Source organism: Penaeus vannamei, chromosome 2 (genome assembly GCF_042767895.1).
Source record: "Penaeus vannamei isolate JL-2024 chromosome 2, ASM4276789v1, whole genome shotgun sequence".
Lineage (NCBI taxonomy): Eukaryota > Metazoa > Arthropoda > Malacostraca > Decapoda > Penaeidae > Penaeus > Penaeus vannamei.
In genome coordinates this window covers 21,231,940-21,239,439 of record NC_091550.1, presented here as the reverse complement: position 1 = coordinate 21,239,439, position 7,500 = coordinate 21,231,940, and the positions used below count along the sequence as shown (strand labels likewise).

The window sequence follows — 7,500 nt, the reverse complement described above, 5'->3', positions numbered from 1 at the left end:
AATACACCGGTTTCTGAAAAAAATAAATCTCTTTCCGGAATTAAAACACCTACCCCTGTTATTGAACGAAAGAAAGGAAGGAAGAGAGAAAGAACAAAACAAAACAACGTCAACTCCCCTCTGTAAGAAAAAAGCATCCACTCCAACCTATGGTCCTCAGCTGTAAACAAATGAATACCATAATGCGTAACTTATTGTGATAAGTTCCCTTTAAGTACCAGTTTCTGTTCGGAGGGAATTTAGACCTTAAGGCGCCTCCCCTGAAGTGAGTTATAATTGCCTCCATGTTCAGCCGTGCCCCAACGATGCCCCGGCCGTGCCCCAGCTGGAGGCCCGTCCCCGGCAGGCACGTCCTCAGGCAGCCTCCTCACGGCCCCGAGATGATTCTGATGGTGATAATGACTGCCTGAGATGACGCCTTCTGCTCTTCTTGGCAAATAGTTATCGAAATACTCTTCTGTATATGAAAAGTTAAATGGCATGGCAGAGGGAAAAAGAAAGAAGAGAAGGAATAAAAAGTAACGATAGGAAGAAGTACAAAAATGAAAAAGAATAGAGTACGAAGAAAAAAAAAGAACCAGTCCCAATTTCACGGTCAAGGATGACATTCCTGCGACGAGTGAACTAGGTCTCGCAGAAGGCTTACTCATTTGAATAATCCGAGAAAAAAGAGATATAAGCCATCGCCTTCGAACAATGGCGAATTCTTAGCCATTAGGCCTCCGCCGCCACGCTCCCTCGCGACCGCCATTTACGGACGGGCGTCGGCCACACCTCCGAGCGCCCTGTCGCAGTCACGCCTTCCTTCGATTGACGCATCTACTATCTACCACCTTTTACGCTGAATGCCTTCTAGTGTTCTTAGGTTACGCGTGGACGTTAGCGACGCTCGGGTGTAAGGTGTGAGTGCCAGGAGCTTTTAGCTTACGTATAAAATGGCGAAGAAAAAGGAAAAGAAATAGCGCGGCGTGATTAGCTGGAGGCCGCTGAGGCCGCGCATGTGAGGCAGTCGTTAACGACGAGGTTCTTGCGCCCATGTTTGTGTGGCGGCGCGAGGGAAAGGTTGAATGGGTCCGTCTGGGAATGCCATTTGCGAGCGTTAGGCCCGGGGCTCCTGGCGAAAAGGTGGCAATAGTTGGAAACGTTGGTTGAGCCGATCTCCGATGGCCTGGCTCGAGGCCCACCCAAGTCGGTGCCGCGGCTCGTGGACTCTATAGGCACCGCGGCGGCCGGAGATAATCCGCGCCCTTTCGCTCACCCAGACCCCCAACCCGACGCGTCAGCGCCTTCCCCATACATCCTCGCGTGCACACATGGGGCCCCAAACACCCACCTCTTTCTCCTCTGCCTCATGAACAGGTTCGTCTAACTTTCCTGGTACACGACATGGCTTGCTGGTTAATCGGGACCCGTTCTGTCTGATCGGGCTTGATGCGGAAGATAGCTTCTGTACCTGCCTTACTTTCACGCTGGCAAAATTAGACGCATTCAGAAGGCCTTCGCCTCGCCACCGACTTTCCTTTGGTGCGACTGGACTTGCAAATAGAGTCTTCCTGATGAGACTTCAAGTGGCCGCCGCTCCTGGCCAGCATACGAAACCTGCAGTGCCTTTTTACGGCGGAGAATTGGCTGCTACCCACGTCCGCCGCGGGATCCGCCGCCACTGCGGCACAGGTAACCAGTGCGGCGTGTGCTTGGCTCATCACTTGGAAAGTCCGAGTGTGAATAGTATCCTGAAGACCCAATTGTTGTAGTTGTTTGGACGCTTGATGTTGATGAACCAACGCACAACTTTTTCAGACGCCTTGACCAACAAGTGCAGTCTCATAAACACTCACGCCTTTTCTACATACTTCCCAGGGCGGGGATCCCAGACCAGGCCGTCTCAGCGTACGACTCCGAAAGACGAAGCAGCAGCACCAGCCATCGTCCTCAGATGGATCCGGCGCGATACGTCAGCATGAGCTATGGCCCCGACCTCAGGCGCTGGAATACTGATACGGTGATACCATGCTTGCTAAGTGGGCCTCCCTTGTATGGCCACCAACCTCCGCTGTTCGACGGGACGAGGTTACTACCACTACTACCTCTCCTTCTCTTCCTCCTTTCCCTGCTTGCTATAAATATTTACTACTTGCCTTCAACCTTTCACCAATTTTCAACACGCATCCCAACTCCATCCTCCTATTCTCTTCTTTAAGCACTCCTTCCTTCGCTCCACCATTTCCCTCTTTCCGTTTGAACCCCCACACTCTTTTCATCCTCCTTACCCATCTCTTCCTCCTTTGTTTTCTCCCTCCGTTCTCTCCCATCCCCCCTGTTCTCCTCGACATATTTAGCTCCGCCCCCACTTCCTCCCATTCACTAAAACCAGATCATATCGTTAATCGTTCGCAATAAAAGCTACTTGTAATCAAAATCGTAAAAAAGAGAGTCCTATCCGAAAAAGGTATTAAGACTTTGCAAATAAGGACTGCAAACTCACTGACCACGAGACTTGCCCCTCTGTGACCTTTCGCTAAACTTAAATGTTCAAGAAAGTTTGTACACTTGCATCACGAGCGCAAACATAAGGAAGGAGATCGAGGCTATCTTTGGGGATATGGGCACCTTATACTAATATTAGGGATGTATAAGGAAAAACAAAGAAAGAGGAGAAAAAGAACACGGAAATTACTGTTAACTAGGATTAAGATGCTTTAGATGTTGGATTTAAGATATTATAGACAAGTATAATCTATTTAGTAGGTGAGAAGGAAGGGGATAGTTAAAGGTAATATGCCAAAGCTAAGGAAATAAGAGAATAGCAAGAATAATGTATTATCTCCAGTTGTCTGTCTGTCTGTCAGTCTATCTGTCATTTTTTGTGCGTGTGTTTGTGCGTATGTTTGCGTGCAAATGTATATGGGTGTTTGCGTATATTTATCTCTGGCTCTTTGTCTATCTATTTGTCTATGTCTCTCTTTCTCTATCTGTCTGTCTATGTCTCTCTTTCTCTATCTGTCTGTCTATGTCTCTCTTTCTCTATCTGTCTGTCTATGTCTCTCTTTCTCTATCTGTCTATCTTTCTATCTCACTGTCTTTGCCTCTGTCTCTATATGTCTGTCTCTCTGTCTGCCCGTCTCTCTCTGTATACATATGTACACACACATGCACATACACACACACACACATACACACACACACACACACACACACACACACGCACACACACACACACACACACACACACACACACACACACACACACACACACACACACACACACACACACACACACACGCACACACACACACGCACACACACACACACACACACACACACACACACACATACACACACACACACGGAAATATATATATATATATATATATATATATATATATATATATATATATATATATATATATATATATATGTGTGTGTGTGTGTGTGTGTGTGTGTGTGTGTGTGTGTGTGTGTGTGTGTGTGTGTGTGTGTGTGTGTGTGTACAAGATCAGTCATTGTCTTCCTCTTCCATACTCGTTCCCTAAACCCGCTCCCTCCTCCTTCCTCCTCCCTCCTCCTCCTCCTTCCTCCTCCTCCCCAGCCTCCACGTCAGTCAACATGTAGATATATGCGCAAAGTTCTCGAGCATGACTAATTTTCGCACAACAGGCAATTTACACCGAGGGAATCACCATATGTATACACACTTACCTTCGAGCTCTCGCGCTAACCGTCCGCCGTCCGCTCAGACGACCGGCTTTTGACACTGAAAAATAAGACGACAAAGTTAGCAAAATGGTAGAAAATGGGACTTATGCTGTATATATTTATATATGTATACACACACACACACAGATATATAAATATGTGTATGTATGTGTGTGTGTACAAATACATAGATGTTTTTTCTTTCTTTCCGATCTCTTTTCCTCGCAGTTCCTTCTCCCTCTCTTTCTATATCCTTCTGTCTACTCGTACTCCTCTATTTCTCTTCTATCTATCTTTGCCTCTCCTTCTCTCTCTCTCCCTCTCTCTCATGACCCTTTTTTCTTATGCCCTCTTCCTCCCCTCCATTCCTCTTATTTTTCCCTCCGCGCGTCAAGATTTCTCCACTTCAGTCCCTCCCTCCCTCCACTTCTCCTCCTCTTGAGATGTTTAAGTACCCCCCTCCATTCACCCCTTCCCGACCGTCTAAACAATGTATTTTTTTCTCCACTTCCTCGCGGTGTTATGTCTTCTGTCGCTTCACCGAGCTCAGTGTATTCACTAGCCTCCCCTTCAGTGTTTATTCTCGTCTATACCTTCAACCTTTTCCTCCCTGCTTTGCTTTCTCTTCGTCCCTCCTCCCTCCTCCCTCCTACGTCCTCTTGAACCCAACCCCGCCGTCTTTCTCCTCGCGTTCTTCCTTCTTCCTCCTTCACCCAGCCCTCCTTCACCTCCCCTCCCACTTCCCTCCTCCACTCCCCCCTCCTTCCCTCCCCCAACCCTTCCCCTCCCTCCACAGGTGGCCCTGGGCCTAGAGGTGGCGTGGCGGCCTCCATCAGACAAGAAGTAGCCTGGTAGCCATGGCGAGCTAGGCGAGAGGACTAGCAAGATCCCGTATAAGGCAGTGCATTTGCAAGTGGCCCCGCGTCCCCCTCTCTACTTTCACCCTACCATCTCCGTCCCTACCTGCTCCGGCTCGTGGTGTACCGGGGTGTACCTGGCGACCGGACAGGGGTGCAAGCCAGCACACCTGTACCGACAACCGGTCCTGGTAGGGTGGTAAGAGCACCGGGCTGCCACCGGATGACCGGTTGTCGTGTACCGGGGTTGGACCTGTCAGAGCCGGAGGGGGAGGGCGGCGAGCGCGTGTACCGGGCCGCGAGGAGAGTGGGGAGCAGATGGTCTCAGTGCCAGCGCGAGGGAGGGGGAGAGGGGGAGGGGGAGCAGGTAGGGGGAAGGAGAGGGGTTAAAGAGGTGGCATAAATAGGGGGAGGGAGAGAAATTCAAGAAATTAGAAAAAGGACAGAGATGAGCTTGAGGAAAGATCAGCGAGAGGAGAACAAATAAAGAGATATGAGAGTGAATTATGATGATAATGATCATGAAAACGGTTGTGATAATGATGATGATTATAATAATAATTACAGTAATTACAACGATAGTAAGAACATTCATAATAGTGGTAACAATAAGAATAAAACTACTACTACTACTGCTGCTGCTACTACACTACTACTATTACAACTACAACTACTACTTCTACTGCAACTCTTACTAGTAATAGTAGTACTAATACTGTTACTACAACTATTACTACTACTACTACTACTACTATTAATGATGATGATGACGATGGTTCAGGTAATTATGATGATGATGTTAATGCTGCTGATTATAATAATGATAATAACAATGAAAAAAAAAAAATAATGAAAATAATAATAACAATAACAATAATGATAATAATAATGGTGATGATGATAGCAAAAATCATATCCATTATAACGCTAATATACAGTAGTTCCAAAGAAAACGATAAAGAAGAGGATAATTAACAGGAGAAGGCATCCCTCCCCTCCTCCCCCACCACTCCATCCCTGCGAGAAAAGCCCCGCATCCCACCCGGAGGAAATGCTTCGTCTGGTCCTCCATCCTTCCATCCTCGCGCACCGTCAACCCCCCCCCCCCCCGCATCTCCATCCTCGACTCAAGGAACTGGGAATCGCCGCGGCCACACAAGGCAAGCACGTGCCCCTAGAGGCTATAAACTTGGACAACAGGACACGAAGGAACCAAACACGGAGGCTTACTCGCTGCCGTCAAGGTTGTCACTGTTGGGCAATAATAATTGAACCGTGTATAATAACTGATTTCTCATGTGCTTCTTTTTCATTTCTTTCTTAAAGCAACAGCACCGCATAAGATGATATGCATGAACATTTCCCCACATACCTTGAATGACTCCGCATTAGAAATCCCTCCAGACGTCGAGCATTGTATGTACACACACGACAAAAAATGATAATTTCGTTGCAGTCCTTCTCGGAAGCGGAATACCATACGCCCGGGCTGAAGGCGAGTAAAAACAACGAACAAAATATGTTGTAATAGCATGAACGCGACGGTATTTCGCTCGGGGCTGAATGCTGGCGGTGAGGCGGCAACCCACAATGATAGAACAAAAATTCGTAAATGCAGTCAGAAGTGTATACACGAAAGGCAGGTCGCTAGGGTGAATTGCGCAGAAATGAATTTGAAGTAATGTTCGCCCGAATGGCTGTCCGTTGCGCAGACATACGGATCCTTCACTTCTCCTTCTCTATACATCACGCCTCGAACGAATATGGCCAAGGCAAGGTCCTACAACTCGCCTCCTTATGGGCTTCCTACAAGGCTCCTCATAGGACTCCCGCTCATATTGCTCGCTCAACCCCAAACTACGAGCAGCGAGATCGCCATCGCGCCAATCGTAATTGCCGTAAAAGGTATCCTGGTAGACAGTCTTTTGTCGTGTTATTACATCTCGAGGCAGCGTTGTGTGTCTGGACCTTGGGAAGGCTGCTGGTGTAGATTGGTGCATTCTGGGGTTCTGGAGGAGGTTCGTGCTCTGGGTGTTGCTGCACCATCATTTCAAAGTGATATTTCAAACGACAGGACAATGTTGTGAGTTGGCGCTGTTCGGGAATGAAGCCGAATGCGTCCTCGAATTTCAAAACAACATTTGGTCGGGTGTACAGTCGCTTGGAGATTGGAATGCCGCCTTCAAAGTTAGCTTCGGTATGATAATGGGGAGGGTTTTCTAGGACAGGCTGCGCGGTGTCTTTGCTGTATGATTGCAAAGGTTATGCTTAGGCTTATTGGATTTACGTTTCCCTCACTGGCCAGCCTTGTAGGCCAGGTAGAGTGTGGGTGGGTCGACAGCTAGCCGGGTAAGGACAGAGAGGCGAGTTATTTTCCGAGCGCCCTAAGAGGCTCTTGCTGGTCGCCATGGCAACCAAGCGGGCCGGGTTCGCGGAGTTGCTCGCCCGCACTCGCGAGATCTTCCAAATCACGTCGCGGAGACTTGCATGCATTAATACAAACATCGCGCGCCGCTCTGGGTACTGATGGCGCCAGGAGCAAGGTAGCCAGCGCATCAAGCATCCACATCATGTTTCTTTTTTTGTTTTGTTTTGTTTAGATATTGCTCTTCTCCACACATGATGGCCGTCGACACACTGAATTCATTTTGCCCAAAATAAAACAGCGGAGCTCGACCAGTGTTGATTGGATATCACTCGGAGAGCCCAACAGAAGTCCGACTCCGCGCGAATGCGAAGAACCTCCTTGGGCTTTGCCAATGCAACTCACGCTCGAGCGACGCCCGTCATACTGGAGCGCCAACAAGGGAGACCTCAAAAGCCTCGGCTGCCGACGGTAAGTCAGCGGCGAGGAAGTTGACGCCGTCGAGGTGTTTACGACGGAGGGAGGCGGAGGTCGGGGCGCTGCTTGTGAACGACGCGCGTACGAAGGCGGTCCTTGTGGCTG

The 7,500-nt window shown here is 48.5% G+C and overlaps 1 protein-coding gene across 1 annotated transcript in view; it reads right to left on the bottom strand.

Annotated features, from left to right (window-relative positions):
* The window catches only part of LOC113811925 (semaphorin 5c-like), a 56,250-nt gene that overhangs the window by 25,570 nt on the left and 23,180 nt on the right, over nt 1-7,500 (bottom strand). Inside the window, exon 2 of the mRNA XM_070130983.1 lies at nt 3,669-3,754. The gene's annotated coding sequence lies outside the window, so the exon portion shown is untranslated. The remainder of the gene's footprint in view (nt 1-3,668; nt 3,755-7,500) is intronic.